Raw genomic sequence first — 7,837 nt, 5'->3', positions numbered from 1 at the left:
GGAAATCGTCCTCCTCCGGGCTGGGCGGAACTTTATGTATGAACAGCCTCAGGCGGGGTGCGCGTTGGGGCAAGGAGGGGAGAGGGAGCAAGCTCTTGGTGCGTGGATGCGGCGTGGGCATCATGGTGTCACTGGCAGCTTCTGGGTGTGCGGGGAGGCGGGGGAGCAGCGAGCCCGGGCTGGGTAAAGCTGCCGATTTCACCGCGTCTACAAAAATAGGTGCTTATAGTATGGTGGGGAGCGGAGTTCAGAACGTTACCGTGGTGCGGAGAGAAACCTAACTTATAGCAGCACTCTATTTTTAAATAATTTCCACATACATGTGAAAGATTATCATTGGAACAGAAAGTGAAAGAATGTAAAAAAAAGAAGAAATTGTGATCGCTGGGCATCTGTTACGCTCCCATAAGCTGTTTCTGCTCACGTACCTCATTTTGTACCTACCTCATTCTGACCTCTGTAGGATCCAAGATGTCCCTCCAAAGTGCACCGAGGAACGTAATTCACATCTCTCGCACGTGGATGCACTGTCCTGTTTCAGAAGGGTGGCAAAAAGTCTCTTCTGGGGGAATGCCTCTTGGTTTGGAATTCTTTTTATTTAATATGCGCACGGTTCTGAATGTTTGTCTGAGAAGTCATGGGCAGGAAAAAAACCCACCTTTTACTAAGAATGGAAAGTGGTGAGATTATGAGGTCTTGGATGGACTGTAGTTCCCAGGGAGTTCATTCCTCAGGTGAAGACCGGCTTTGAGAAAGTTTTGTCTTCACAGAAGTGGGTTTTCTCCTCTTTGCAGGCTAAAGTGGTTGACTGTCCAAAGCTGTAGTCAGCATATATTTGATAAATTGCCTGACCGCTGCCTTAGGTCCTTGAAAATAGGATACAGACTCAGAACTTCATGAAACATTCCTAGAAGAATGGAGTCCAGTTTTGTTGTTGTGGGTGTTGCTGAGGCAATATATTGTGTCACTCTGTAACAGCTGGATTTTCTGACGTGCTAAATGCATTTCTGTCTGGTATATCGCATGTCTAGGTGCTAAAGGTATGAATAACTAAACCAAAGGCCAGTGTTGACAAGTCCAGAGTTTCATAGATCTCAGGAGAGTGTAAGAAGCATTCCTCCCGAACCCTGTATAATTCTGTAGGTGCAAATTTCATAGTTATGGTTTTTTAATAGTATTTTAAATGGCAGTAAGTGCAGGGGGGGTATTTTGTACTATTATGTTTAAAAACGGTGTTCTGTGTCTTGATCAGTCCTGCAATCATGTGTATTACTGATGTTGCTATGGGGATACTGTGAAGGCATTTCTCATGTGGTTTTCTTTACGTGCATGAAATATGCTCAAGGTCAGGCCTTAAGGCATTTCCTGGAAGTTAATCACGAAGCTGAGCAAGAGTGTAGCTCAAGGTGAGGGATGTCATGAAATCTTCAACTGCTGAGGGAGTGGCAAGGTGACTTATGCATGAAGACACTGAGCAAATGCTGTATAAAAATAAATATTTGCTCTCTGTTTGCTGGACTTGTATGCATAGTGGGTTTTTTCTGTTCATATCTGACTCCTGAGATTTTATTTCTGTATCAAAGGTTACATTTCCAGTTTGTGTTCTGAAACTTAGTTTGCTGCTGTGTGATGAAAGTCATTGTCTATATAATTTTAATAAATTTTTAAGATTTAGATTGCCATGCCAGAAAACGTATTTTCTGGTCATAGTTTCCATTATAAATAGAAGTATCAGTCCATGAACGCAAATGATCTTGCTTCTACAGTTCCTGAATGATCTGCGTGTATTGGCTTAGTACTGTTGCATAAGGCATCCCTTTTGTAAAAATCCAGCATTTTCAATCTTACACGGATGATGATACCTCACGGTAATGCTGTGAGTCAGGCACCTGCTCAGACACAACCCGTTGCCTACCACTTCCTACTGGCAGCTCTAGATGACTCACAGTTCAGCACACAACATATGGAATTGCATTAGGCAAGCTGTGGGCTCACTGCATAATCAGCGTAGAAAGTATCTTCCTCTTTTAGCATCTCTGAACCACTGTCAAAAGGCCTTCAGAGATGTCTAGCTCTCTCCGTTGATATGGAAAGGAGCTTGGGTAGGCTGCAAAGATCATTGGGCTCATCCTGGAGGGAAAAGCAAATAATTTGGAAATAGGCTCAAAGGTAGTCTGTGCATAGCTCCACTGGGATGAATAGCCTGTTGGCCTGCAAATGTATAAAATGTTAGCCGCAAATCATTGTGCTCAGCTTTGATATTCTGGAGAATTCAGCTGACTTTCAAGCAGCCCTGTGAGCTGACTATGTTACAGTCAGTGCTGCTATAAAACATGCGCTTGCCATCGTCAATCTTAGCAAACTTACAAAAGAGAAATTAAATATTGTAATTATCCGAATAGAAAAAATGGTCTAAAGCACACTGAATTCTTCTTGTAGAGCCAGACATTCCTGGGTTTTTTCCCCATCTGCTCATAACATGAGACATCCTGAATCATCTAGGATAGGGCAGGAGGTCAAAGACTTCATAATGAAATCAACTAACTGTATTATCTTAAAATAAGCATCGTACTGCAGAAACATGCCAGATTAACTGGTAGTTATTTGTACTGGTTGACCACACTCCATCCTGTAGATAATATCACTGTCATTTTTTTACCTGCACTTTGCTTACTTAACCATTAGTGTACAAAATATTCAGAATCCATTGAACTAATGCCCCAAATTATTTTTTTCTAGATTTGAGGCTGCAATGCAAGCTTCATTCTTTATAGGGAATTTAGTAGGCTTCAGAAGAACTGTGAATTTGTATGTCAGAAATGTCAATTAAATTTAATTCTCCTCTTTTTGTTACCTACATTATGAACCATAAGAAGTAAGACAGAATAGGAATTTGTCATCAGGTAGAAACAGAATTTGATTGTTGCAACCGGTTACTCACCCAATTAACAAATGTCCGTATTAGAGGTTATGGAGTCTGAGAGCGTTATAAAATTAAGTAGCAAATATTGCCAGAAAAATAATTACCTTTTATAGGAAGAACAGGAAGGTTCTTAACCCTTCTATCCTAGTGGGACTTCAGCTCTGAGAGAAATAGGGCTGCAGGCAGAAAAAGCTGTGGATTTGCAAGGAATCATGCTTGCTTTGTTTCTTGGAAGTCTATGAAGTGTTGCAGACCTCTGTGCTGATTTTAGCCTCTCATTTGTTTCCCTTAGCAACACAGCTTCTTGTCTTCATGGTGGCAGTTAGTTTTATCAGTGGTGTTATGTATTGCAGGTATCTCTTTTTGCAGTATTTCAGCTGAATCATCAAAGAACAAATTATATAACAACAGCTATTTCTTTTATTTTTGCCCTCTTCTGGCTTAATGTGCCCTGGTACACTAATTATGATGGGGGATTGTTGTGGATTCCCTAAAGGAAGGAAATGGCACTGTTTTTCTACACCACATCTAGAACATCCTTTTAGTGGGTCACTGGAAAGACGCTGTTCTGTGTTGCATGAGTATATTTCAGTGACTGCCTAAGAAGGCTATTGCTTGTAATCCAAGGCATTCTAACATTGGTGATACTCTATCCATTATGTTAAAAATGCTTTTCTGCTGAAACTGAATAGTGTTACCAAAAAAGGGAGAGGGAGGAAGAGAGGGATTGTGTTTTGTTTTGACACAAGAAACCACAAGAGAAAACTGTCAGCAGTTCACAGATGCATGTTTCAATGTTCAATATTTCCAGTCTGGTTTTCAGCACATTCTCTTAAAAGTGAGTAATATCTTTCTAGACAGAGCATATTGATAAATCTGGTAGCGAGCCATCACCTATGTATAAAGCTCAAATGCATAGGGTTATGTTGTAGTAGCATGAACATACTAGATCTTGGCTTCAGAATAGTCTGCATAAAAACGAATGAGAAAACAGGTGAAGGTCAGAGTTCTTCTCTGTGCTCTGAAGCAACGGGAAAAGCCTGTAGGTTCTACATTCATATTCTCTGTAGAGAGTAAGAGTCAGGTTTTCGCATGTGTCATGTTGGACGTTACCTGCATATTGTAGTGGTTTATCAGAGTCTTAGCAGACCCAGCAGCAATCCAATTTTATTGATGTAGCTTCTTAATGCAGTAGTGTTTGTATCTGTTCCAAAAGGAAAACTGTCCCTAGAAAACAGCCAGTCAATGATATTCAAGTAGCTACATTAAGTAACTGCAGTCATCCAAATATTTGCAGAACAACTTTAAAAGTCTTCAAATAATTGTTCTAACTTCAACTGTGGGAAAACAGACCCTTGTGTCACCCACATTTTCTTTAGATGAAAATAAAGCTCAGTTTTGTGATGTAAGATACAGCACTGCGTGGCATAAACCATATAGGCAAGGCTTGGTTTTGGCGGATCTGTGCGTGGAGGATCTCCTCTGCACGTGATCTCTCCCTGTCAGTACCCAAGCAGGTGAAGACGCTACTGTCTGTACGCCACTGACAGTCTGCAGAGAGACCTCTAGGCAGTGTGCTGGGAGGTGGGTGGGACTGGTCCTTCACGGTAGGTGAAAAAGAGGATGTAACCTTGACCCGCTTCTAGGAGAGATGATTGTATAGCTCAGCAGCTGCCTCTGGGACCTAGTGGAGCCTGGGAGGAGGTCTTGGCAATGCTGTTTAAATGGAGCTGTGGAGCTAAGGACCAGTGTTAAATTATGAACCGTTACTGAGACAGGCTTTTCTAGAGCCAAGCTTAGTAGCTCCTACTATGAAGAGCAACTTCTCCACTGAAAGACGCGGGGTTCTCAGCAAGCGGCTCCTTGCAGTGCTTCTTTTCATTGAAAGGCTGTTCTGTTGTTTTTGGTTGATTGGGTTTCTTCTCTGCACAAGAGAACGATCTTGCCGTGACATTCAGTGCTTTGTTGTTTTTTTTTTTTCCAGAAGAGACTACTTACTATACTAGCTGAATCACTTGCTCTAACAGTGAACGGTTGTTTCAAAAAACATGTTGACAGATGAACATGCTGTTTCTTTTTGGAGAGAACCAACAGAAGGCAGTTTGCTATTTAGGCTGGTTTTTAGCATATTTTATATCAAACCCAGGTGTGTGTATAAATGATTATATGCTGTGACAATACACGGCCTGACATTTCAAAAAGAGCTGGATGAGTTAGGTGCCTGTATTTCTAACCTATTTTTCACCAAATTCACTTGAACATTCACTTCAAAGTACAGAAGTACAAGTATCTGCATCATGGGTGACTTATTGGCATGGAACAGTCCTTTATCTTCATCTGGCAATCACCGGATGTGCCCCATTTCAAGTTTGCTGAGGCAATTTAGTTCCATTATGGGTAATTAAAAGGTGTTTTTTGCACTTGCTAATTTGGCTATTTTAATGAGAACTGACCCCTTTATGGTTTGAGACGTGTTTTTATTCTAGGGTTCTATAATCATCACACTTCCTAGTATAGTAAAACAAAGTATTAGTGTTTTAACTTCTCATGACAATATTAAAGTAAGCTTTTTCTTACCAGGGGATGACTGCAGAACAGTGCTCTCAAGAGTAGTTTGTAAAAAGTGGAACTATGCCACATTTTAGCTCCTATATTAGCAAATATTTCTAGATATACTGTAAGGATCCTGATCCCAATGAACTGAAATGAATGATTTTGATGTGAATCACATCTGGGCTTTACATTTCACCAAAATATCAAACAAAAGGATGAGTATTTCTGAAATAATCCACTATTAAAAAATATGCAAAGAATAAATCATTGCTAATGCCCCAAGTCCCTGTTATTCGTAACAGAACCTAAGCTTTCAAAGAAAAAAGTGCTTTGGAAAACTTTACCAGTGATGTCTTTAATGCAGCTTTTTAGTAAGACCGGTAGTCAAAATATTGGCAAATCTTGCTGACAGCAGCGAAGTCAGTGTGTTATGACTAATTCCCTTGGAACTTAAAAATATGTTACAAAGGGGAAACTAATGTTTCAAAGTAACTAATAACAATGTTTCAAAGTAACTAATGTTATAAAGTGGAAACTAATGATTAAACAAACACTTACTGAAGTTAGGCAGTTACTTGTTTATAAATCTAAAAAGCTCATTCAACATTTAAAAACCTCTTCTGAAGGACTGAAGAAGGAAAAGCAGCCTGAAGATGATGATAAGGAGTTGAAATTCATAGCTGCAGTCAGCTATTTTCTGGGAGGTACTGGTACTCTAAGCTCCTCTTTGTGGCTGTGTCTTCTCCAGAAAGTTTGAGCAGCGCAGCTCCTGCTGGGGTACCGCCAGTCACCGTGTGCATCCTTTGGCAGAGCGTGGTCCTGCTTGGCTTCCTTGTCTTTGCTGGTACAGTCATCTCACATAGTCAGGTTATATCGGTGAAGGGCATATCATACTAAATAGACACTTCAGAGCTCGTCACAGGAGTGCATGAAGACTGATACAAGCTCTCTGCCCAGACCGTGAGCTGGCTCCACACAAAGCATTGCAAACACAAACTGTGTAACTTAAATAGTTCATACCGCACTTAAGCTAATAAGCCTCGCTGTGCAGCCATGTGTACCATCTTTCGCTATCACAGAGCACGGTTCTGTAGCTTGCAAACTTAGCTGGGTCATGCCTCTCGGGCTCTGAGCACAGGCAGAGGGGCTCTTGTTTGTCCACATTCATCCGTCCTGGCAATTGTTTGAAACATGCCAGCGTGCAGTGAACTGTGAGGGCACTGGAGAGTTTGTGACGAGTTATGATATTACACCTCTCAGAAAACCCTGAGAGTTTGTGTATGCATTCTCCAGATCTTTTCATACCACCTCTGTCTTATTAGCCTACTCTTGAGGTACTTGATATGTCTTGATATACTTATTCTGTCTTCAGGTACTACTATTTGCATATACTTTTAAGTTAAAATTGCTCTCTTTGCTTTTCACTTCCCTGGTACTTGGTACCATGCTTTTAGCCTGAACAGAAAGAATGACTTTGAATGCCATTTAAAATGCTGATTTTCTCACTTTGCTCGATTTCCTGTGGCTGAAGGCCTTTGATTTAATAAAGCTGGATTTTACAAAGAATTAACGCATAGTATAATAAGCTGGATCATATAGGAAAACAAGTGGGCTTTGAGGAGGAAATGGGATTTGGTGAGGAGTGCCATTACCAATGAAATCAAGAAAAGTTTCTTAACTGTTGAATGGATGTTAAATTCTTGTATTCTGATAATGACTCTCAGAAAATTCATCATTAGAAAAAGCTTGATTTGCATGCTAAATGTCCAGACATCTCTTCTTAATCAAACATTACCTAAGTCCATCTAAGTTAGTTGGAGTGCCTGAAATTGTAAAGCAGAAAATGCATCTCTGCTCTTAGAATTTAGAGCACTTTACACTCTAATAGACTAAGACAGCTCCAAGCTAGCCTTGCTACTTATCCCCTGTGGTTGGGGTTGGAGTGTAGTTCACTGTATTAGCATAACTATTTTGTATGTTTGAATATAATTAGTTTCAGTTACACAGAGAGGTTTGATATTTGAATTTCTCTTTGCTCTTGTAGAGTGAAATGTAAGTGTATTTCCAGAAGACAGGGAGTCACTCATCAGGACTGGGCAATTCTTGTAGGCACTGTACAAGCTCTTAGGGTGCATTTTCAAAGCCACCTCATATCAATCTAGGACAGCACTGCCTTGGAAAGGGGCAAGTCTGTCTGTTTTGCTGGCTTCATATTTCTGCCTCCTCCCTTGCATTCTGAGTTTGAGAAGGAAGTAATAAATTTTAAAAGTCCATTTGATTTTAATTTGGATCAGCTACAACTGCCTTGAAGTCACTGGTGTCAACAAAGTGGAAGTACAAAGAAGTATGGTGGGGGTGAGG

Source organism: Pygoscelis adeliae, unplaced genomic scaffold (genome assembly GCF_000699105.1).
Source record: "Pygoscelis adeliae isolate BGI_AS28 unplaced genomic scaffold, ASM69910v1 Scaffold190, whole genome shotgun sequence".
Taxonomy (NCBI): domain Eukaryota; kingdom Metazoa; phylum Chordata; class Aves; order Sphenisciformes; family Spheniscidae; genus Pygoscelis; species Pygoscelis adeliae.
Note: the sequence above shows the minus strand (reverse complement) of the source record.